The sequence below is a fragment of the Agelaius phoeniceus genome, chromosome 3, assembly GCF_051311805.1.
Source record: "Agelaius phoeniceus isolate bAgePho1 chromosome 3, bAgePho1.hap1, whole genome shotgun sequence".
Lineage (NCBI taxonomy): Eukaryota > Metazoa > Chordata > Aves > Passeriformes > Icteridae > Agelaius > Agelaius phoeniceus.
This window is the reverse complement of record NC_135267.1, coordinates 21,251,663-21,275,795: the sequence shown is the minus strand read 5'-3', so window position 1 is coordinate 21,275,795 and position 24,133 is coordinate 21,251,663. Positions and strand designations below refer to the sequence as shown.

The following is a 24,133-nucleotide window of genomic DNA, read 5'->3' as shown; positions in this document are numbered from 1 at the left end:
CACCTTTTCACTGCTTTCTTTTCTTGTTTGCATCAGGACATTTTTCTGTTTTCTTCCCTCTCCTGGTTAGATTATTTGTCTGTATCTGAGGAGCTTTTTTCCCTCTTATTTGTCAGCCTATTGTAGACTAGAGAAGTAACAATTCCTACTAATATTAACAGTGAATAATACAGAGCCCTTCTGTGTCAAATTTTGCTCCTTTGACTAGTAAGCAATTCTGTGCCTTTTTTTTTTGTCTTATAGAGCACTACAGCAATATATGACAAACCAGCCATATCTTTGAGCTACAGCAGAATTAACATTTTCTTCAGGTGCTCCGGTTTTACTTCAGTACTTTGTACTCTCTGTTGATAATGATTTATTTTACTTGTTTTGCAATGTTTCATTGATTTGTCTTGGGTTTAGTTTAAAATGGTCATGCTGTTCTATTTTGTTTAATTCCCAAATATGCCACTATGGTCTGGAGATTAACTTTTCTTTTTCTATTAGTTGTTTTCTGAAGGATAAACTGTCCCTAAAAGAGTCTTAGTTATGATGCCTTGGAGATTTGTTATTGGCTGCAAATTTTTTTATACCCCAACCTATCATAGCTGCAGCACTAATAAAACACAAGCGATGCAGAAGCACTTAGTGGATGAGCAGGAGGCCATCCTTCTGACAGATATGCAGAAGAACAGTTTGAGATGCCTGAGTGTATTCTTGAGTTTCTAGAAGGATTTACTTAGACCTCAGGGAGAAAGAAAATCTGCTTAATTTGAAAGAGTTGGGGGGAAAAACATGACAAAATAAAGCAAGCCTCAATTTTTAGAGTTATGTATGTGGGAGGGAAGCACAAAATACTCAAAAATCTTGGCCTCCCACATTCTGTAAAGGAGGAATATTTGCCAAAAAGAGATCTGGTTTTGGTTAAAGAAATCTTAGACTTAATATGGATTCTAGGGATAATACAACAGAAGTAGCATAAAGTGCATCATCTCTGAATATGAATTGAATTGTCAATTTTCTCAGTATTACTGAAATGCATAGTTCAAGATATTCTTTGGACTTTTCTTAGGTAGTTAAACTCTGACTTCTGAAGTTAAACTTCTGAAATTTCTGGGGAAAAAACCCCAAAGAGTTATCTGGTTATTTCACTTTCTTTTGCAGTCTAAACTTTATTTACTTCTTAATAATGCATTACGTAAAATAACACATGAGAAATACTACTAAACACATTAATGAAAAAACCCAAATCATTACTCTGGGAAAAAGAGAAGATGTGGAATTGTGCTGCAGACTAGGTTCTTATCAGATTACTTTTACTGTCCTAAAATGAGTGGTCAATCATGTCCTCTCAATGACTGATGTTGATTTACTACAGAGGAAGCAAAACCAAGCAGCTCAGACTGAGTAGTAATTAATGGCTGATCTAGAGGAGACAGATCTGTTCAAGGTACTGTTCATTTGCTGTGCTCACTCCATCTTTGGAGATACTCAGAAGATGTCTGGACATGGTGCTAGGCAGCCTGCTCTAGGTCACCTTGTTTGAGCAGAATTGGATGAGATGACCTCCAGAGGGTCTTCTGAATCTGAATTGTTATCTGATTCTGTGACATATGTTAAAAAACAAAAACAAACAAACAAACAAACAAACACCCCCAAAAAAACCCCCACAAGCCAAACCAAACCAAACCAAACCAAACCAAACCAAACCAAACCAAACCAAACCAAACCAGTCATTGTAAATAGAAACTAGTAATATGTTAATTTGTAAAGAGAAAGGTGACCTAATAAAATGAATAATATGATGTAGTTTTTTTTACAAATTTCTTTGGGCAGTACTGTCTATGGCTTCTCTGCTAAGCAGTCTTTGTGCTATTATGCTTTTGATTACTACAAGTGGGGATCCTCAGGAACTGACTGAATATAGGTCTGCTTAAATTAGTCAGGTAATGAAAAAGAAGGAAACTTACATGGTTGTCCGTGGGGATTGATGCTTACCCTTGACTCAGTAAGTACCTTGTTCTGCTGAGATTTTCATATCCTGAAAGGCAGAAGTTTAGAGGATGGGGGAGTGTTTAAGGTACTTGCTTTATTTCCCTTTCCTTTTTTAGGAAGGGATGCCTTATGAGGAAGTCTCCTGTAGTGTTCTTGCTGTTTCAAGTTCAGTTTCCTCTGTATCCCTTCTCTTGATTTCTGCATTGTGCACTGAAACATTTCCCTGTTGCCTGTGGATTCCCCATCTCATTTCCTATCACTGTTTCTCTAAAAATTGAATTCTAATTATGAGGACTAAGGAGTCTCAGGTAGTTTCTTCCAGCTTAGAGGGGTTTTCCTCTAAGTAATCTGTGTTAGTAGACAGATATTGACACCAGGCTGTACTGAGATTATCAGACATTCATTGCAGGTTTTGGTTCAGATTTCCTAGGCAGTTGCATGGGCTCTACATACCAAAGAAAGGGCTTTAGATTTGTTAGTTTACTCTTTGGCACAATGAACATGTGGTTTAAGTAAGTCACATATGATGGGTGGTGTTCCAGCACAGTGCTTTGTAGTCAGAATGAAGGTGGCAGATTTTATATTCAGCCCAAACATGTTATAGCTCAAACTTTTTCTGTAATCCCAGCTGATGACTTACTGGTAATAACAGGAGTAGCATTTGGGGATTTTTTCACAGAGGATGTTTTCCAACAGATATGATTTAAAAATAGAAATCCTTCTGCTGTTTCCAAAATCAAACCAAAACAAAAGTATTTTTATAGTTTTTGTGCCAAAATATACAGAAAGTTTGTATGCTAGTATGGGCAAAACTGACTGTAAAGCAATAGAATCTTCTTTCCCCCCAGATTTCCTATTTCCACCTGCACTTGTTACTATTAATATTTTGTTATCTATATTATACTGCCCTTTCAACAGTCAATAAAAAAGCAAAAATAATCTCTCCTAACATTCCCCAGTAAACACTGTGCTTAGGGAGCTGTTCTAAACAGCATTGCTTAAAAACAAGTCCTTTTTAAGCAATTTATCTATCACTGGCAAGCAATGTTTTTTCATAAGCAAGTTACTGGAACACCAATTTAACTGAGCCCTCTTCATTATTGTTTACCACATTTTAAATAAAGGAAAGAAGAAAGCAGATTCCTCTTCCCCACATCTGTGAAAGTAAAACCAGAAATTGTAAATTATGTCCAATAAGGTTATTTTGCATATATCCTCTATTTCTTTACCTTGAATGTAAAGAAATATTTGATGTTTGATCAAATGTTTGATACTTCATGGAGATTAAAATCTTGAATCTCAAAACTCTGCCTCTGACCCCTTGCAGAAATATTCCTCAAGCACAGATTTGTGCCTGAATCTAAACACCTTATCCCTTCCCTCTTGTTCTCCTCCTCAGTTGCACACAAATTATTTCTACCAGTGCTGTGACTGTCTCTGAGAGGTGTTTGTGTACAGTTTGATCATGGGACTGGAAACAGCTCTACAGGAAAAAGTTAGTTGGACTGTTATTTACATCTGGAATACAACTATGGTTTATCTCTGGGGCATCTTGTCCTGAGGCTTTCAGGGAAACAAAACTGGGAAAGACCACTTCTTCCTAGCCTAGCTGTTCCTTGGTAGAGGAGTCTGGCCAGGCACCTATTTTTAAACGATTGGGATGTTTTAGGCACTTCTTTCTCCACAGCAGTTCAAGTCCTCCAGATCCACAGATAAGGTAATAATGAGTTTAGGCTCCTGTCAGTAAAATCTGGAGAAGCACTAATGAATGAGGGTTGGCTTACAATGTCTCAATTGCAGTAGGATATGACCAGTCTGAGCTTGTAGTGAACCATGTGCATGGCACTGGGTGGATGACAGAAGCCAGCGTTTTATAGGAAACCCAGCTGCAATCTGGGGATGTGCAATGGAAGAATCCTCCCCCTAGCCCACAGAAGACCAAGCAAGGAAGGAAGGGATGGTGCAGAACTGGGTGAAAGGACCAGAACTCCCTCTCGCCGTCCTGTGCCACGGCCCGCGATGAGTTAACCCTGCCGCTGGTAGGTGGCACTGTGCTCTTGGGGATGGCAGAGCAGAGCTGCGCATCCATCAGTGCTTGGCGCTGCTGACAAGGACACAGCCACCCTCCTTGGGGAGCTGGCCCTTAGGTGCCACAGCTTTAATAATAAATTCAGATGATCTGTTTTGTTTGGAGAAAATACTCTTTGCTCCTAGTTTACGTGTTTACTGCATAATGTTAGTTTACACACACTGCTGCGTTTCACCTCAGAATTCTTCATTTCACTTGAAAATTATTAATTGGGGGGGGGGGGCGTCGGGGAGGAGCTGGTAAAGAGATTTCCTCTTCAAGGTTGTTAATAACCACAGAAATTTATTTAGAATTGAACAAATTGAGAGAGATTGAAGGCCACTGACTAACCATCATGGTCTAGGAGCTTAAGCCAGCTGAGATCAAACTGGAAATAGATTGCAAAGGTTGGGATTGCTTGAAACAGGAAATATAATTTACTCTTGGATTTATACATCACTGTGGCAAATTATCCATGTTTGATTTATGTAATCTTTCTCAAAGAAGTGCTTTAATTCGCTGCAACTTGCTGTTTTGCATGGAGAAAATTCCACAATCTTTCCCGTATAGGAGGCTCTATTAGTTTATGAAAATAGTTTATTCTGGCCTTAAAAGCAAATAGTCCATTTTCAGCTCATTTTTATCTTACTTTTTGGGCAAGTTGCATACCACTCCTAGGGTGTGGCAGTAAAGTTAATAAGATGATTTACTCCATTTCCAGAGGTCTGATTTGACACTTTCCTACAGACTGGTGCTTCCTTCTGTCTCCATTTGACCCAGCTGTAGTGAGAGCCAGATTCTGGGGCTTTGGATTCAGAAGTGTTCAAACGTTTTCAAATTATTCTAAAGTTAGCACTATTTTTTCTGTCCTTTTTGGAGACAGGGTTGTGCCTAAGTCCAATGGGTCATCTGATGTTCTTGATGTGGCTGTAGATCTAACTGCCCCATATTTGATGTGCACCTCATTTCATTTGAAGACACCTTATGGGATGCCAATATTTTTCTTTGGAGAATGTAAAAATAAATATAAAATAACTGAAATAGACATGTCTTTTAATATATTTCTTTCATTAAAAATATAACTTAAGAAACACAAAAACATGTTTCTTGAAGACAATATATGGATCAAGACAGCATATGAAGAATTCTAATGAAAGACACCCTGGTTTTATTTTGCTGATAAAGCATGCAAAACTATTACAGAAAATAATATAACATTCCAAGTGTTCCTGGAGGTTTGTGACTGTGGTGGGGATCTTTTTGGCAGGATAATAAAATAGACAGCTAAACTGAATCTATGAACTAAATGCAGAAATATGTTTCTTTCTTTGGTTATAAAAAAGCAGGGGCTGAGATGAAAATATAGTAGACCTAACAGCTAAAAGGCAGCATTGGCTTTTATAAGGTGACAATAATATCTGGAAAACTAAAAAAAATCAATACCTATCCCTCCCAAAATACAGATTTGAGGGGGCATAGCCAAGATCTTATTAATCAAAACATGATTCAACACCCTCCCTTCCAACAAACTGTAAAGAAGCACAACTTATACTGTAAAGCCAAAACAAAGCTAAAAGCAGTAGCATAGTGTAAAATAATAGAGATCTGTGGAAGTCAGCAATAAGTATGAAAGCAGGTTATCACAAAACTGTGGTGCATTACCTTTCAAGCAAATGAAAAAATAATTTGTTAGAAACTAAAATATTGATTACTTCAATGCATTTTAAGGGGCAGCTTAATGAAGAACTCACAGTGGTTGCTCACACAGAATTATACACATACCAGAGCTCTTCAGGACATGCAGTTAAGAAACTCTAAGTCTTTTCACATGGATTTTTTTCCAGTATATTGGTCCAGTTAAGGCTGATGTCAAATATATCAAAAGGACAAAGGTGGTAGGCTGTATCTCTGAATGCCTTTATGACTTAGAGAATGAGATATACTTGTACATCAAAGTGATGGATGGCTGAGGTAAAAATTACATAGTAATACTATTGTATGTGTTCCAGAAAAATCTTATTTACAGGCATACATTTTAAGGTCAAGAGAAACCAGTAAGGTCAGAAGAAGACATCTGTTTTGATCTTCTCCATAAAAACCATAGATTTTCTGCCAGTAATTTCTGCCTCAAGCCTGGAATTTCTCTAGAACAGCTCATATCATAAAAAATTTTCTTTCATTTTCTAGCAATGCAAGTACAAAGAAATATGATTGTGTGAACAGTGACAGGCCCTCATCTGTATTTGTGATTAGCATTATCTTTGAAAATGGCAATAAGTCTTGCTGCTGCTCTTCTTCTCTCTCTAGTGCCACATTTTATTCTCTTATTTAGCATTGCTCTGGCCTTTGGTTGCTTGATTGAAGTAATACTGAGACATTTGGCTTCCATTACAAATTTTTTTAGAATTATTTACTTTGGACTCCATTATCTTGGTTGCTTGACCAAGAGAGAACATAATTATCAGAAATTAAAAGAAAGTTTCTCTTTAGACTTAGTTGGAGGATGTCACTAAGACTTTGCATGATGGTCTTTATTGACATTAGACCTAACATAGGATGCCAAACTAAAAAGTCTCTTTCATGGTTTTGTTTTTCCTTTTATTTCCCACCCTCTACACCTATTTATAATTATTTTTTCCATCATTCAGTAGGGGAAAAATATAGATGAGAACCAATTTCATACTGCACAAAGTTAAAAACGTTACACTTCCAGTATCTCTGATTAATTGCACCCTTTCCCATACAATCTTTATATATTTTCTGACTTGCAAAACCTAATCTATTCTATTTTACCTATTTTTTTTCTGAAATTCCCCTGGTCTTAGAGGATTATATCCATGTTGCACAGCTGGGGAGTGAGTTTGCAAGTGTAGGAGAATAAGCAGACTCGCACCAGCAGGTCACTGTTGAAACTCACCCACAAGGGCTGGCAGCAGAGAATGCCTCCTAAGAAGTTGTATTGTTTTCCACTCAGTGAATGTGCCAGGAACTAATGGGAGAGAAATGTTGAGAATAGCTTGGGTTTTTTTGAGATCTATAAGCCAAGTTAATTGTTTTGTTTGCCTGATTTATTATACTTGAATGAATAAAGTGCTGTTAGTACTGCACTTTGAGCAAGAATTTAAAGCCAGAATAGTCAAAAAGTTATACATCTGGTTGGAGCACCTCAACTTTATGAGGGAACTAAGTTAGAGATTCATTTTAGAATGTGGATATCTGTATCCCACTTCAGTTCAAAGTGGAAGCATATACCAGCAAACTTTGTGCCAATATATTATTTGTCTCTAAAATAATCTTCCAAATAACTGTTTTTGAAAACCAGAAGTTTTACCATTTTTTGTACATTCTAACTATTCTGTCCAAGTAGAATATTGAAATGCAAATGGAAATTAGTGATTATTACTTGGTCTCCAAAACAAAATATATTTGACATGATGGAAGTGTTTGGGGCTTTCATAAATGTGTCATCAATGTCTTAATATCAGTTACTTGACATAATACCTAATATTTACTTCATTTTCTCTTTATGAGCAACTTGGGAATGAAAGTATTTTTTCATTGTTCCTTGCTTGTTTAGATAATGACACAGATCAAGCAGAAGTCATTCCAGAGACAGGGTTAGAGCACCAGGCTACAGCTCATCCCACAGCTGCTTCCAGTAAGGGCTTGTACTCACCCTCTGGTATCTCATATCCTTGTGGCCAATTATGTTCCTGCATGTTGAAATTGCCACAGTGTGATACCTTTTCCCCATCCTACTCCTTGCACAGAGACCCAGCATTGCTGCAGGGTACTGTTATGACCTGCTTGAATATTTTTTTGCTCTGCAAGGTTGGTGTGTCCTCACATACAAATATCCACAAGCGAATTTTTTAGCATAATTTTGCTTTTTTTCCTCATCTTCTTTCTTCCCTGCCTCTTCATCTAGCCCTTGATCAATACCTCAGATCATCACTCGAGAAAAGGCTTCCAAAGGAGGCTCTTTCTGCATTTAACTCTGAAGTACTGCTCAGACGAGAACAGAGTTGTTGGGGTAGGGAATTTTCCTTGCCAGAGACATTTTCAGAGGCTGTTCTGCCATGAGATGGTAGAACCTTGTTCTAGAATCTGAGATCTGCAACATCTTTGAGTCTTGATATCATGACAGTTTGTGGGCTGAAAGCTATCCAATGTTACTGCTGGTCTGTTGATAAGGAGATTTGTGGCTTAGAATTAGGAATAGTAATTAGATCCAGAAGCAAGTGTGGGTACATCAGAATGCATACAGCCCTGGGGTAATGTGTTCTGAATACTCCTGTCAAACCAATTGTGATTTGTGTGGCTTTCCTTTTCTTCAGTGAGAGACAGTATAGGAATAACTGCAGGAAGCTCTTGGTCTGGGAGAAAAAGGTTGTCTTTGGAATAAATATCACAGTGAAAACTTTCCACCCTAAGCCTTCATTAATTTCTCCATGTCATCTTAGTATATTTAAACTCTGTAAGAAATTATGCTGCAAAAAGTTCTTCCCACGTGTAATTTTTCCTCAAGTGAAGTGCATACCTTTCAAATTATAAACTTCCTACTTGTCCTAGGAAAATTCTCACTGTATAAATAATTGAACTCATCTGCACTGAACACAAGTATTCTTTCTCTAGCAGTCTAAAATATATGCCTAAATACACATCTTGTACTTAGTGCTTTAAATAGTAATTACTCCTGTGAAGTCACTGGAAGCCCTTAAAAGGATTTGACAGTTTCCCCACAATCTTTCAGTGAATGTAGTAGCTGGGCTGTGCAGTGCAACATCCACTGATAATTCAGCAGCTGAGGAACTCAGCAAAGCCTGCTCCAAACTTCTCAGCTGTTGACAGGCTTGACTTGCTGAGAACACTGGTTAAATATAGCACAAGCGAGCTGAGCTCAACAAAGTCATTGCTGTAACACTGTGTGAAGAGACCAGAAGAGGGGAAATACAATCTGAGAACTAAACTGCCAAAGCCTAACACCACCTAGCAACAGTTGAAAAAACTTTTAAACAAAAGTCTGGGTGAGACACAGACAGAGTATACCTCCTACTTCTCCTGCCTGGGATTTCTGCGAGAAGCAGCTCCGGTCTTCAGCTCTCTACCTTGTTTCCTTTGTTACTTCAACTGCTGGTAGACCCAGAGAAGTGGGAAAAGTTTCTGTCTTTGTGATCTCCTGAGCTGGATCATTCTACTCCTGTGGTAGTGCTGTGGGACAGGCTACTGTGATCTTGCAGTGTAAAGGATATATTCCTAGGTCCGTGTTGCTCACAGGTAAGACTGAGTTAACCACGCCATCGTTTGTTTTATTTTACAACAACCTTTATTTTCTAGTGTCTTTTTTTACAAAAAATTTCTTTTCTAATGTCTATTGTTTCTTTCCTTCTTTGAATAATCTTCTGAATGATTTGAAAATGTCAATAGATGAAAGCTGGGATAAAACTTTTAGAGGTTTTTTTTATGTCTTCATGATAGAAAAGCATTGCTTAAATAATTTTTGCAGTTCTGAGAACAAGCATAATGAACTAGCCAGCAGTAATATGAAAAAAAGTATAGATTTTGACATGTATCTTGTTTATATCTGCTTACATGCAGACAGAAGACAAATCAACATTTAATAATAGAATACATATCATCTCTGCTAGTCCAGTGATAGTCCAGCAGCTATTAAAAACAGTGACAACCTGTGTGATAAATAAAAGGAAGCAGCCTTTCAGTAACAGAATTAACCAAATAGTTCGTGACCCAGTGCATTTGTACTTTCTGTTTCCTTACTATCTTTTAGGACACACCTGGTGCCTTTTATATTACCTCTGTCAGAAATGCTCTTGGTTCTTGTGCTTATTTACATAGAATGAATATTAATCTCTGCTGCTTTGATTAGCAGCATAATGCAACCGTCCTAAGGACTGATCTTATGTTCATTGTACCTAAGTGTGCTTGAGCTGGGTCATTGTTGGTAAATGTATGTTTCTATCAGCGAAATCATAAATGAGAAGCCAGTTCTCAGCTGGTTTTTTTATCCTGGCAGCAGGATGGAAGCCTGTTTGTTGTTGGAAATGCATATCCCATGGCCCCATAGTGGTCATGTAATTTAGGGGAAGGAATTGCTTAGTGTGATTTACTTTGTCTTAACTGACAAAAGCTGTTTGATCCATTGGAGAATGAATTCCACTCCTCCCTGCCACCTCTTTTAAAGCTGTTTTCTGCAAACAAAAAAATCTAGTGCGCATGAATTTTTAATAGACTGATTGTAAGTTCATATGCAATATAAATTCAGTTATGAAGGCAGAGATTTAAAGAATGCACTTACCCTGTGCTAAAACCCTGTTCACAGATTTATGTAGAATTGTCTCAGATGAAAAATATTTGTCCTAAAGAAGGAATGAACTAACTGAGTCTGTGCTGCCTGTCTGTGGTGTTTGACACTTAGTCTGTGGACGCTGGGACTGCCTCAGGGAGATGAGAATGTCTTGCTTTAACAAAATAATTCTAGTTGCATCCCTGCATACTACATAAATGACATCAATACCACATCTTAGCACTGGATGGATTGGATGGAATTAAAATAATCTGAAGCAACTTGTACTTGGTGACTGAGAAGGTAACTGCCTGTGAAATGATAAAATAAGTTAAGTATTAGGATGGAATAAAATTCTTAAAAGAAAAAAGTAACACAGTGTACATTTTTTTCATAGCAAGGGGCACACTAAAGCACTAACCACTTTTTGGCAGCTATCATTTAATGTGATAATCATTATTGTGGAATTACTAAAGCACTATGGTATCCCAAATCTTAGTCTCAAAAGGAAACTTTGGAATTACTTTTTAATAAGGACATATCCTGAGAAAGTTATTTTTTTCATAAGAAGGCTACACAGTGAGAAATAAATCTGACACAATATTATTTGTACAGTCTTTGTCATCTTGACAATAGAGTGAAAATTACTGACTCTTTAATGAAATATCTGGCAAATTAAACTGTGGAGAAATGACAAATTTGACCTTCTGAAAATGTAGGGATCGCAAAATCTGGGAAAATGCTATGGTAATATTGACTCCTTTTTTGGTTTAGTTGTTGCTCAGTGTAACGTGTGGTTATACAACTTCCCTTTTTTCACACAATTTACTTTTAGCCAAGTTTTTTAAATCAAAAGGCAAATTATTAGCTTGATAACTGTCAAATGAAGTGACATTTGAACAGTCTAATAGCAACTTCAAACTCTAACACATGGAGTTGTGGTTTTACATACATCTGTCTTCCTTCCCACTTCAAAATGGAGGAAGAGGCTAAAATTACTCTTTTCAACAGGTGTCCACAAAGAGGCTCTGGGATTTTCCAATCAAATCTGTGGAATATATAATGTGGCTATTCAACAGATGGTTTCATATTTGAAAGACAGCCAATTCTTCTAATGGCTACAGTGAAACCAAGGTCGATTTTATATCAAATCAAAAGTAATTTATGTTTTGGTGATACACATTTTTGTGGAAGACAAGTAGACATAGCATCCCCATTTATTTTCTCCCTCATGCATTATTTTGATTTTGTTTATATTTACATAACTGTGGAATGGATGGTGCCTTTCATGGTGCTAAAGACTCCTTCCAATCTGAATCCACTTCCAGAATATGTTGGTGACTTTTTTGATTTTGTGATAATGTTTTCATAGTTATGGTTATTATGTATTATTATTATTTCATTATTACATTAATTTTGTTATAATTTTAGCTGATCTAGTCCCAGCTAAAGTCACCATCTTGACTAAATGCTTTCATCACCTGAGTCTTTCAGTCTCTCTATAGAGGATCTGATTGTTTTTAACACCAAATTCAAGGACTTGAAATTCATCTTCAAAGCTCAGCACTGTTCTGTCCCTTCTTATGTATGCCTTGATTTTCCTGAGCTCCTCCTGCTCATGTGTGGTAGATGATTGACCTTTGGCTCTGGTGTTTACTGGTACACCCTTCATGCTGCTGGTTTTACTGAGCTTGATGACACCTCATGACATCTGAGTTTTCTGTAGTGCCTCTCACTGTCACACCTGACACAAATGGAAAGACTAAACATTCATATTGATAGAGATGTGTCAGCCAAGGTAGGATTCCTGAAAAAAATGGATGTGCTTCCTGGAAGTAGCCTGTGGACTAAGCATTAGAATATTAGGAAATCTCTGTTTTGCTGGTATGGCCTGTTTTGCTCCTCTGGGTTACAATTTCACCACTACAGCCATTTCCATAATAAAAGCTTCCTATTGATAGAGGTGTATCAGTGAAACTCCTCCTGATACAGGATCTTTCTGCTGGCAGACATTCCACACATACTTATTTAAGGCTTTTGGTAATCTTATCTAACTCAGTTCAGGTACCTCCAGGCAGAAATTAAGAATGTGCTTCAGAGCTGTGCCAGTCAAAGGTCAGGTTTATGCCATTGAATTCAGACTGAGATTTCCTTTGAATTGAATAAGATCAAGTTTTAGTACTCAGGAATTAGCAGATACATTTCCAGTCCCCTTAAGAGCATTTAACAAAAGAGATCATCTCTATTTCTGTCCAAATATTTTTTTTTCTAAGAGACATTTTACTTTTCTTCCAATTTCCTGTTTCTTCCTTTCTCAAGGTCTGTTGTTGCAAGTTGCCCTGTTATTTAAATGTATAAACTGAATTTTGGTCAGGGGTTTTGTCCTTCTACATATCTAAAATGACAATTGGAAAAATGAAGTGAATATTTGTGAAGAAGCCAGATAAAACAACATTACAAATGAGAAGGAACTCTATCTATTCATACCTCCTATTTCACCAAAATATTTAGTGTATAAAACCTAGGATAAGAACTGAAAACTAGAAAGATAAAATAAGGATATCCTATTGTATAGAGATGTTTAAATACTTCTTTACAAGAAGCTCAAATGTCTAAACTTTTCAGCTTGTGGTAGTTTTCATTTTTAGCCTTTTCTGTTCTCCTTTCTCTTATTGTTTTCTACTGAAAGTTGTTTCCTAATTTTATATGGAATATTGGTAACTATTTGGGGATGACAGGCTTTTCTTCATTTTGGAGCATAGTGGATAACAGAGAAAATGATAAATTTTTTTAACATCTCTTTTTCTACTTAGTAGCCAGTATTTGTACCAAGCTAGTGGCACTAGAACTTGTAACATGGTCCTGCAGTTATGCTTTGAGGTGAAGGCAGAAACAATTCTGCCAGTGTTCTGTTCACAAGAGACAGTGGGAGTCTCTGGTCGTGTTGAAAATCTGTGATGCCTCATGTATTTGTGAGAATCCTGCATTTTAGGACACTTGATTAGATTTTTCCTTTTATTTTGGGTCTTTGCACCTACTCTTCCTGCTTCTGCAGATAATCTGTACTTTCTGTATTACTTTTTATTCTCAGCATCATAGTAAAATAAGTCCTAATATAAGTGCAAATAGAAAATCTTCCTAGGTTGGGACAGCTGTGTTTTGTTGTTTTTTTTTTTTATTCAAGATGGCTTGGCCCTGTGATTCTCATTCTGCTTTGTGTGGATTATCCCTCTAAACCTTTTCTACAAGTAAAGCATGCAAATTGTAGCTGTAAAGGTGATCTGTAAGATTACATAGATTGTGGCATCCTTCACAATATTTTACACACTCAGAAATACAGAGAAAATACAATTAAAAGCTAAATTAAACCTTCATCAGAAATGGGAGTGTATGTGGTCATGTGTGCATGACTTTTGCAAGGAAGGAAGTGCTTTTTGGCACAACGGAAAGCTTTGCTGAAGGAGTGGGACAAACACATCCAGAGCACAGGGAAACAGGCTGGAGCTTGTACTTTTTCCCTTAAATGGACAACCCTGGTTGCTGTGTGCTGACAGAGGCAGAGGGGGGTGTGAATCCGAAAGATTGCTGCACTTTGTCCAAGTGAGTTTCATTTCAAAGCTGATAAAATGGCAATTAAAATCTTAATTATCTAAGATGTGGCCAAAGTCATTCAGGTATAAACTGGTGGGGTTTCAAAACTAGCAGAAACCTTGATGAATTTGCACTAAACTTGTCCAGTTTGATTTACACACTTTTAGAGCTCTGCAATACAGTAATGGTTACTTTCTTCACTTTTCCTTTTTGAGGAAATGGTGACAAAGAGTGCAATGTTTTGTGATTTATGCTGGTCAAAAATCTGTTCCAGCGCGTATGTAAAAGTGATATTTTGGAATCTAAATCCATTTTCAATCTGAAATCCTCTAAATCTAATATTTAGAGTCTTGTGTGTTTGTGGGAGAGAGGTATCAAACTGACTAGTGTGTTATGGCTGTCGACAGTGAGAGCTACAGCTTTGCTAACAAACTTTGAAAAAACCCAACTGATAAAAAATTGATTTTATTGCAGTAACAGAATAGGGTTTTTTTAAGAAACTGGCTTTAAGGCTGCTCCTATTATTAAAAAAAAAGTAATTGAAAATGAAAGCTCATGTGTCCTTGGTAGAAGAATTCTCACTGGAGTTTATCAGCCTGCTTGTGTTTTTCAGAAAATATAAAGGAAATGAATGCAACAGAAAGCAGAGACTGCTTGCATCAGTGTAATCCAATTGCTGCCAACTTGCCTTGTTTATCTAAGAGATCTCTGTGAAAATAAGGTCTTTCCCACACAGGCATGAGTCATAGGATGTAATGCAGCTAAGCAGACTTGCTTCAGCTTTCTAATGCACACAAATCTAAACCAACCTGTTTTAGTGCCTGCTCCTGCAACTAAATGCGCTCTAATTTGACAACAGGAAGGGAGAAGTAATGGTGAGTTCATGGTGCTATTTCAGTGCAATAACCTGAATGCTAAGGAAACGATGCCATTTCCATTTATTGGGAAAACTGCAGTTACTGTGACAACAAATATACACTGAAAAAAACATACACAATTTATCCTCAAGTTCAAATTGGTGAACACAGTAGAAAGGGTATTCATAAAATCCCACACTATCTAGTTATGTGTCCTAAAGAACATTCTTACTTTTAAAATATGTAGTCCAGATTGTTCAAAAAATAACCCTTTAAAAGCCATAAGAAAGGGCATAAACAAAAGGGTGGGAAAGAACATGTGGTTAATGATGACTGGTTTAGTGTTGGGCTGGCTAAAAAATTATTTAAGCATATATTTCTCATGCTGAAGTTACTCTAGTCCTGTGTCTGTCATTCACACTTATCCTGAAAATCTCACTTGTCTCACCATCTCTAATTGCAAAGCCTCTTGGATCTAACTTCTAAGGTAAAGGCTACAGTAGTTCTTCTATAGTGTGTTATTTCTCCTTTTATTTTTCAACAAGGACTTCTGTAATGAAAAGAAACATACATTTTATTCCAGTAGATAAGGATTTCAGTCCCTCAGTCTGATAAAATTCTTTAGAGAAAATGATACATTCCAGTTCTTGACTCTGGGCAGGAGATGGCAGGAAGGGAATGATGCCATGCTGGATGTCCTGAGGCATGTCAAACACAGCACAGAACAAGATGTCCCTGTGCACAGAGGGTCACACATGGCAGCAGGGCTCCTGAGTGCCAGGGAGCCTCTGTTCTGAGGCAGCTGCCTCAGTGTGGGAACCACTGCTGCTTCAGTGGCATCAGACAGAGGCTGGAATCCCAGCACAAAAGGCACCAGGGTGCAAATAGTAAAAGGCAGGGCCACAGTAGCATATCCTCTGCCATTTATTTACAGAACCAGAACTTAGGTGGGAGGAGCTGGCAGAAATCATCCAGTTTCCCTCAAAGTGGAACCATCTCCAGACTCTGATCAGGTTGCCCAGGGCTTTGATTATTTTCATATATCTTGAGTATTTTTAATTTATAAAAGGTGTCTCACCTTTGTGATCTTTGGATCAGAAAGTTTTGGTCATGGTTGGCTATGGAATATTTTGCAAGAAATCATAATCAGTATATCAAAATGCATAATACACTGAATAAAAGATGGCTTGATAGTAACAAATCACAGGTCTTTGGCACTTTCAAAATTGCAAAAAGCCCACCTGTAGTGTTTTTTGTTTATTTGTTTGTTTGGGGGTTTTTGTTTGATTTTTTGTTGTGTTTGATGTGTTATGTCCTAAAATAGGAATAATAAGGACAAAAAAATCTTGTATGTAATATTTTATCTTAGTTTACTCCAGCTTTCAGAGTGCACACCCTCTTCCTTTCCTTCTACCTGCTACATTCTGTTTGAATGCCAAATATTTAGATTTAGGCACAGCTGAGGTGCCATCTTTCTGCACAAACAATTCTGAAAAATGTTAAGTATATTCTATCCAGGTAGTCCAATAAGCTGCAAGGCTAGCATGGAAAATGTAAGTAATAAGAAAGTAAGTGTATAGGAAAGGATAACAGAGATGCTGCTTTTGAGGAAGGAAAGTCTGGAGACTGTTTCCACTGCCAAGTTTCATTTTCTCATTGAACATCTCTTTCCAATTGTATCCTAATCAGGAGCAGAGCATGATGCACATATGGCAAACAGGATTCCTAGATGGAGTTCTGGTTAACCTGACTAGCTTAGGCTAGTTTAAAAAAAGCCCAACTTGTGGAAGCATCTAAATTTACCTGTTAGTGACTATTGTAGCATGAAACAAGGACAAAGCAGAGGGCTTGTGACACTCAAAGGGATGTGGCAGTCAGTCTTTCCATATAGGATTTCTTATATCTAACAAGAATAACCACTGATGACAGGTAGTCTTCTCTGTAGATAAATAATGTTCCTAAAACTGGAACTTTAACTAGAATATTGTCATCATCTGTACATCTAGAGGGAAAAAAGAGAGGAAATTATTGTAGTTGGTGGTTTTCAGAGATCTCAGATCCCATTGCACTTGTCTGGAGCAAGCTCAGCATTGGCTGCAGAGAGGAACTGGAGGAGCTGGTACACACACACACACTGGTCATATAAACCCTTGCAGCCTTTTTAATAAAAAAAAACTGACATATGCTTCAGTGGGGTTAATTTAGTGAGAAACATAGTGAGACTTAGGAAGAAGAGCTCATGCTCTGAAAGACACCAGAACAGGCTAGGACAGACAAGAAATGCTTTAGCAGGAGGCCAGGAAGTTGAGTGTTTTAAAGCTAAACTCTAAACCTCTTAACCAAGAATTACCAGGTAAACATCTTTAACTACCCTGCTTTGAATCCATATGGATAGAGGTTTCAAAAGTAGCTAGTGGGTTGGAGAAAAAAAATACCGAAATTGATTTTCCTTTGCTTTCAGAGAACATATTCTAAAACCTCAAATTATTTTGGAACGGCTTTTTATTAGAACCATGGAGGGGATGCAATGTAAGTATCTTTGGTACAGAATTCCATCCGTTTGCAAATGAAAATTTACAGAACTTACACAAGAGGATTGTACTGCTGTGGTACTTGGGGGCCCAGGAGGAGCTGTTCAGAGCCCTCTCTGTGATAGTGGCACAGCTGCCTCATTCCAACAAAACAAACTCCCTGCAGTGATACAAGTTTCTAGCCCCTGTTCTGTATCACTATCAGCCACACAACCTTTATCACTACAGGTCCATGAGAACTAATGGAGTGCTAGAGAAATATGTAGAGAGCTGTAGGCAGTGTTATGAGTTTCTCATCCTAGCACAAAAGAAGCCAAGGAAAATAAACAGAAATAAACTGAATAATCTACAGAAGTGTTCAGTGAATACACTCATCCTAACACAACAGTTTGTAACAGCTTGTTAAGGGATTGGTAGAATGGCAACAATTCTACAATGGCTGTTGGTGTCAGCTCCAAAAATCCCTCCAGGACAGCAGTGAGTGTCTAGAAATAAGGCAAGCATAATTGCACACAAGGAGGGTTAGTTTACTTACCCCCAGCACTAGTTGTGTAAACAAAGTCTAAATAACACTGTGAGTGTGATTGAACTGCAAGGCTGTAAGAGTGGCAGCACATCTCATAGAGTCCTTATTCACCAGAAACACTTTGCTAAATTCAGGTTCCCTCTCCAAAATATTCACGTCATGTTTGAATTTTGTTGTTTAAAATAATACTAAACCAGTGTTTCTGGTTCCTTATTCACCAGAAACACTTTGCTAAATTCAGGTTCCCTCTCCAAAATATTCACGTCATGTTTGAATTTTGTTGTTTAAAATAATGCTACCTTAAAATGTAAGGTGATAGTTGTCATGCCAGGGAGGAGAAATGCTGCTTAAATTGCTGACTTTCACATCAGTGACTCCCTGCGTGACTCTCAGCAAGTTACTTTTCCACGTTTAATAACAACCTGGAATGTTACAAGAATAAACACAGTAGTGACTTTGACACTCTGAGATGTTGCAGTGTTGAACATCATGTCAACAGCTTTGAATAAGAAGACTTAAATAGCCCTCTTTAGAAACCAGATTCTGCAGGGAGAAGTAGGATAGAAGTTGAATTAGTCTGCATGACAAGAATATGTATTTTTAGAGGAGCTCTCCAGAGGGAAGCTTAGCTGTGCCCTTAGTTGTAGGTCACCATAATCAGCCATACTGGTAAAGCACAGCAAAGAAAGGAAGGAGGAGGACCAGGGATGTGACCAGAACAGGAACAAAACCATACCAGAATAGAAACCAAACTAATGTCAATACTAAGATGTTTCGGGAAAATCAAAACCATTCCCTCAGGTTCAGTTGTACCAGAAGTAATTCAGGGCAAAGGGGGTGCTGTCAGCTTGTGAGCTTGTTGTTATTTTGGGAATGCTCAGGACAAGCTCTCTAGTACAAGGAGGAGACCACTGGGAAAAAAAATAATCCTGAAGGAAAAAGAACCTTTGAGAGAGGGGGTGAGCCGAATGTGACTGCCAAAATTAGCTGGTGTTTGGAAGCTCTGGAGCCACTATGGGGCTGTGGGGAGGGAGGAAGAGGGAGCACCTGGAAAACAGAAATGTCCTGTGGTGCTGCCTGTCTCCAGCAAGCTCCTGCAGTGTCTCCAGTCGTGCCTGCTTTGTTAAAGCAATGGTGGCAGCTCAATTGACTCTTGCCAACTGGGATTTTTGATGAGGGCTTACCAAGGAATTAAGCTGCCATAACATGGTACTCAGCTTTAATTAAAACCAGAGAAAATTAGAAGAAAATGCAGTTCTGATGTCTTCAAGGAAGTTGAAATCTCTGATCTCTAGATGATCTGATGCCATGATGCTTTAAAATGCCCTGAAAAACAACTATGGAAGATTTTCTCGAGAGTTTGAGTCTGTGTGGTTGGTGATGCCAGTGACCAGAGGGGATGGTGAATTTGGGAGCAGGGCAGAGTCTCACCCTTACAGATGTGCCACTGCTCAGGAGAGGCCATGGCTGCTGGGACATGGCTGAGGGCAGCCTGGGCCTGCCACACTGTGCTCTGCCATGGTGACAGCAGTGACAACTGCACAGGTGGCCTCAAAACTAGCCCAGACCAAAGCAGGAGGTCTGGAAATAATTTCTTAGTTCAGTTGTGAGCCTCTCAGATTGAGGGGAGAATGGGGTAATAAATGACCCTTCCTTGGATTTCATGAAAGTGAGCTCAGGTCTTGTGAGGGTTCCCCTGAAAAAAAGGTGTGAAATGTGCAAGTCCAAGCAGCTACACACATCCTAGGTTTACCAGCACAGAAAAATGGTCTGCATGTGCTGCTCTGCTGGGAGAAGAGTGAGACCTGTAATCCCCTTTTGGGGAATGATGCAGGGAGGGGTTGCAGGAAGATAAGGAAAAGTCACCTACCAAAAGAATGAAAAAATCAGTCTTCTGGGGAAGTTATATTCAGATGCAAGAAAGAGATGTGGAAAGGAAAAGAAATCAGTAGTTTCTTTTAAATGATCCTAGTTAATTTCACTTAAAATTAGTGACCCACAATGATGACATTTAGAATGCTCAGAAGGAAAGAGTTGCATATGTACCATGTACTGAAATGTAGCAGCATTTCACCAAATGCTTTGTCATTGTGGAGAGGGGAGCTTCTCCCCATGTGTACAGTGGTAACACCCATTCTCTTACAAAAAACTCATCCCATACTATAGCAGAATATGAGTTCAAATGGTTTGTTTAAAGTCTCACAGCAAATTGTAGCACATCAGGGGCATTTTTGGTTAATTGGTTGGTTGGTGTTTTCTTGCTCTTGCTGTTGCTGGGTTGTTTGGTTTTTTTTATTATTTAGGGTTATGGGAATGGTGGGGTTTTTTTGTGGAATTGTTTTTTCTTCTTTTCATAGTGAAAGAACAAAGTTAAGCCCTCAGGATTTTGAGCCTACTGTCTCATGGCTGAACCTAATATCTGATCTGTAAGCTCCCCTGGACAGACTACTTCATTGTTGTTTTCCTGATATAAAAACAAGGGACCCTGAGAAAGTGAGAGCTAATAACCTTTTTTCTGGGTGGTCATTTCGGTGCTTCTTGGATCAGGCAGCTTGAGATGCTTCAAAACAACCCAGTGTATTTCCTCCAAAGGATGCATATACATCTCATCCCTGTGTGTCTAAGCCCCCCTGGCCTCTGTCCAGGAACATCCACATTTCCTGACTCATAACAACTGTGCCCTGTCTGGTTGTACTTCATTAGCAGCAGCTCAAAAATCAGAGCAATATTCTGCTGTTGCATAAGTTCTTCCGAGCAGTAAACAATAACACACTGCCACAAATTTTATTGCATTTATCTTGGAATTTAAGATCCTGAAGACATGACTGCTTGTTGTTATTTTCTTTAATGACTATCCAAAAAGATTGTAAGATGCTATTCTTTAATAAATACCTTCAGGATAACTTGGCCTCTTATTAATTAAATTATCTAAAAAGGAAGAATAAATGCTACAGAAGCTATATTAAGCCAATAATTTTTGTTCCAGCTGAGAAACATTGTTATGATTTTTTATTGTCATATCAGGTTTATTGCTGTATCAGAACTTACAGAATAAAATCGTGAGGGCAAATTTAAAGCTACAGAAGCAGAAAACAATTAGTAGGTTTAGTAACATACCTTTCAGTACATCCTATTCTAAATAGCTCTTCTTTACTTGAGTCTCAAACATTTAAAACATTTTAAAAGCAGTAGCATTATCAACTGGCTCAAAGCAGCTTAGAAAATAAATGGTCCTTGACTATTACTGGAGTTCATGAAAAGAAAACTCTTGTCTGGCTCTAAAATCTATTTTGGAGCTACGGCTGCTCCACTCCCCTGCTTGTGGCATGATGCAGCTGCTATTCCTTTAATATTTTTGCTGACAGCTACAGCTGACAGATAACATTTCAGTTCACCCCAACATCAACTGTGTCTCAAGGCTCCTTGAGGCTGAAAATGCTGCCTTCCCTGTGCCTTTACCTGCATCACAGTGCAGCTCTGCAAGTGTGCAATATTCAGTGGCCACTTGAGCAGCAGCCTCAGGGCTGCAGGCAGGTCGTGTGCTGGGGGGAGCACATCACCCATCTCTCATCTGGGAAAGGTGCAGCAACAGCTTCTCTGCTTTCCCTTCATTCCTTCTCCCATGTCCTAAGAAAATATGCACCTGAGCCTGGGAATAAAAATAATTTTGCATATATACCTCTGCAGTATGTCAACTGATATTTTACATTTTACATTAGTTGTTGCCTTATATTTTTGTTTTAATTATATTTGTTACTATAGCCAACATAAAAGCTATTTAATCCATCTTAATATATAATTCTCTAGCAAACAGACCTTGATTTCTTGGTCCATAGGAGTTTTCATATCATAACCAAGCACTCAGTAATACTGTGGTGATCCACCCACAAAAGGAACTATTCACAAATGCAGGACTGTTTTCCTCCCTGAGAGAAAGAAAGAACATATACAGTGCTCCCAGTTCTGTCCTTGAACATCCATATCTGTTAGAAAGAAGAAGCTGGAGGACAGGAAAGCAGTCAACATGTACGAGAGAGAGACAAAGAAAAGTGAGAAGGAGGCATTGCTCACTTAGTCCTCCAGAGAAATTCTCAGGAAAACTATTTATGATATATAACTGTACCTTTTTGATTGACAACAGAGTTAAAAAAAAGAAAAATTAATGTTTTGCTATGTTTTCTGGTTGTTTGGGGTTGTTTTGTTTTGTTGTTTTTTTTTTTTTTTAGGATTTGCAGTGAGATTCATTAACTTTTGTTTGCATTTAATATTTTACTAGACTTCAAAATACTGCTTTTATTATGGGGCTCATCTATCAAAATTTAAAGAACAGGATGGCAAGGGGGAGTTTGGAATCATGAAAAACACCCTTCAAAACAACCCAGAAAGGAAAAGGTTACAGTACCTTTTGACTACAGTATAGCCATTAAAACATCTCCCAGGAAAATACTTTGACTGTTTCACTTCACAGAAAAAAAGTCAACTTTGTGGGAAATCTTTAATTATTCATGGAGCAAGAGCTAGCACTTGGGAAGACCCAAAGCTACATGCAAAGTGATAGAGTTGGTTGGCTCCCTGTGACCCAAAATCCACACATTTTTGTTCAAATACCCATTTTTGAATCCTACAGACAATTTGAAAAACAGTTTCTGTATTGTAAGAATTTAAGACACTACTTGGCTTTGACAGAAAATTGGGACTTTTGGTAAAAGAAGGCAGAAAAATAAGTTTCTTTAAATTGTTCTACTTCCCCTCCTATAGTACCTTTGACTGTTTGTGATCTTAGTGTGGGGAAAAAAATATCAGAAATAGGAAAAGGAACTGTTTCTGCAGTTCATATATTCAATTTTCATTTCTTGTTTCTTTTCAAATTATGCTGAATTTGACCCAAATCTGCTTCAGAGTACTCAAACCCATTCTTTTAGGCAGAATGAATTGTTTACTAGAAGAAATTGCCCAGCATAATTTCAGCTGCAGTCTCTAATCAGACTGCTGTGCCTCCAGTTCCCCTGTGGTGGGAATCCACACGAGGCAAGCAGCAGGATGGTTGCATAGCTGTTACACCAGGGGCTGAGAAAAGCACATCCTTGAGCCTTGACAGGTAGTGTGAAGGTGTCCTAGCCCTTCTCTAGGGCCCATGGGACCCAATTTACAGCTGGAGAATATTGGTATTAACCTCATATTTCCATTTCTCTGCAGAGAGAGTACCTAAGCAAGCACAAAACCACCACTGAAAGCCATACCTGCCGATACAAATAAATAATACAGTGTCACTATTCAATGAAGAAAGCAGTGAACCTCAGTTTGCTGTGTCAGGTGATGATATTAGATTATGTAGTATTTGACAGTTCAAGAAATACCTAATATAGTCATTGTTGTGTTATACTGGATCCATTTTCTCTTTGGTGCAACTCCCCTTCCACAGGTTTCTCAAGGAAGGCAAAACTTCTCAATTCTGTCCTGCAGTTCAGTGCAATCATCTGGTTTCTAACTCTGACAAGTGGCATTTCATCTGAGTGACCCCTCAAATCAAAACACTTTCTTCATGGAAATGAGCCTGCCTGAAACAGCTTGCATTAAAAATCTGCTGTAGTTAATAGGTCAAAATTCCCAAGGACATTGCACAAAAGTCTGGCAGTGTCAGACCGGTTCATCTTAAAAATGCTGTCATAGAGCACTGCAGGCAGGAAAACACAAACTGCAGACATTATATTATTTTTACATATTTTTTGAGTGCTGCCAAAATAGGCATCATTTGCAGGTCAAATACAGAAAAAAAAAACTTGGCAAGTTTGGCTGAAATAATAATAAGGAATATTTAGAAATTTCTTAGAGCATGTCTGAGAATGTGCTGTGTATGTCAGCTCACAGATTGTGGTCATGTCCTTTTTTATGTATTCTCTAAGAAACCACAAAATCAACCAAGAATAAGATAGCGAAAGTCAAAACAGACATCCCTTCTGATGTTTTGACTACAAACAAAAATCTATTAATTTATTTAATAAAACATCTGGTTTTATTTTTAGCATCTTTAAAAATACTTCTTTTAGAACACAGAAGGGAGGGAATGGATTTGTTGATAAACAGTCTTATCAACATTAGTTGGTACATTTTGAGTCTCTTCAGTGGATTCCTCTTAAATTTTCATTGCAAATCCTTCCCTAAAGTCAAGGAAAAAACTGGTAAAAATCAAGGTTTTCCATGAGATACTTTTATACATCTGACAGATTTCTCTTATCTAGACAATAACTTGAAACTCTGTTAGTGGTGGCACTTGATGGA

General features: G+C 38.0%; 1 protein-coding gene across 3 annotated transcripts in view; it reads left to right on the top strand.

Annotated features, from left to right (window-relative positions):
• The first annotated feature begins 8,862 nt into the window (after positions 1 to 8,862).
• The window catches only part of FILIP1 (filamin A interacting protein 1), a 102,063-nt gene continuing 86,792 nt past the window's right edge, over positions 8,863 to 24,133 (top strand). For 2 of the 3 annotated variants that reach the window (XM_077174836.1, XM_077174837.1), the window contains exon 1: positions 8,863 to 9,322. The gene's annotated coding sequence lies outside the window, so the exon portion shown is untranslated. The remainder of the gene's footprint in view (positions 9,323 to 24,133) is intronic. The other variant, XM_077174838.1, reaches the window with a different exon arrangement.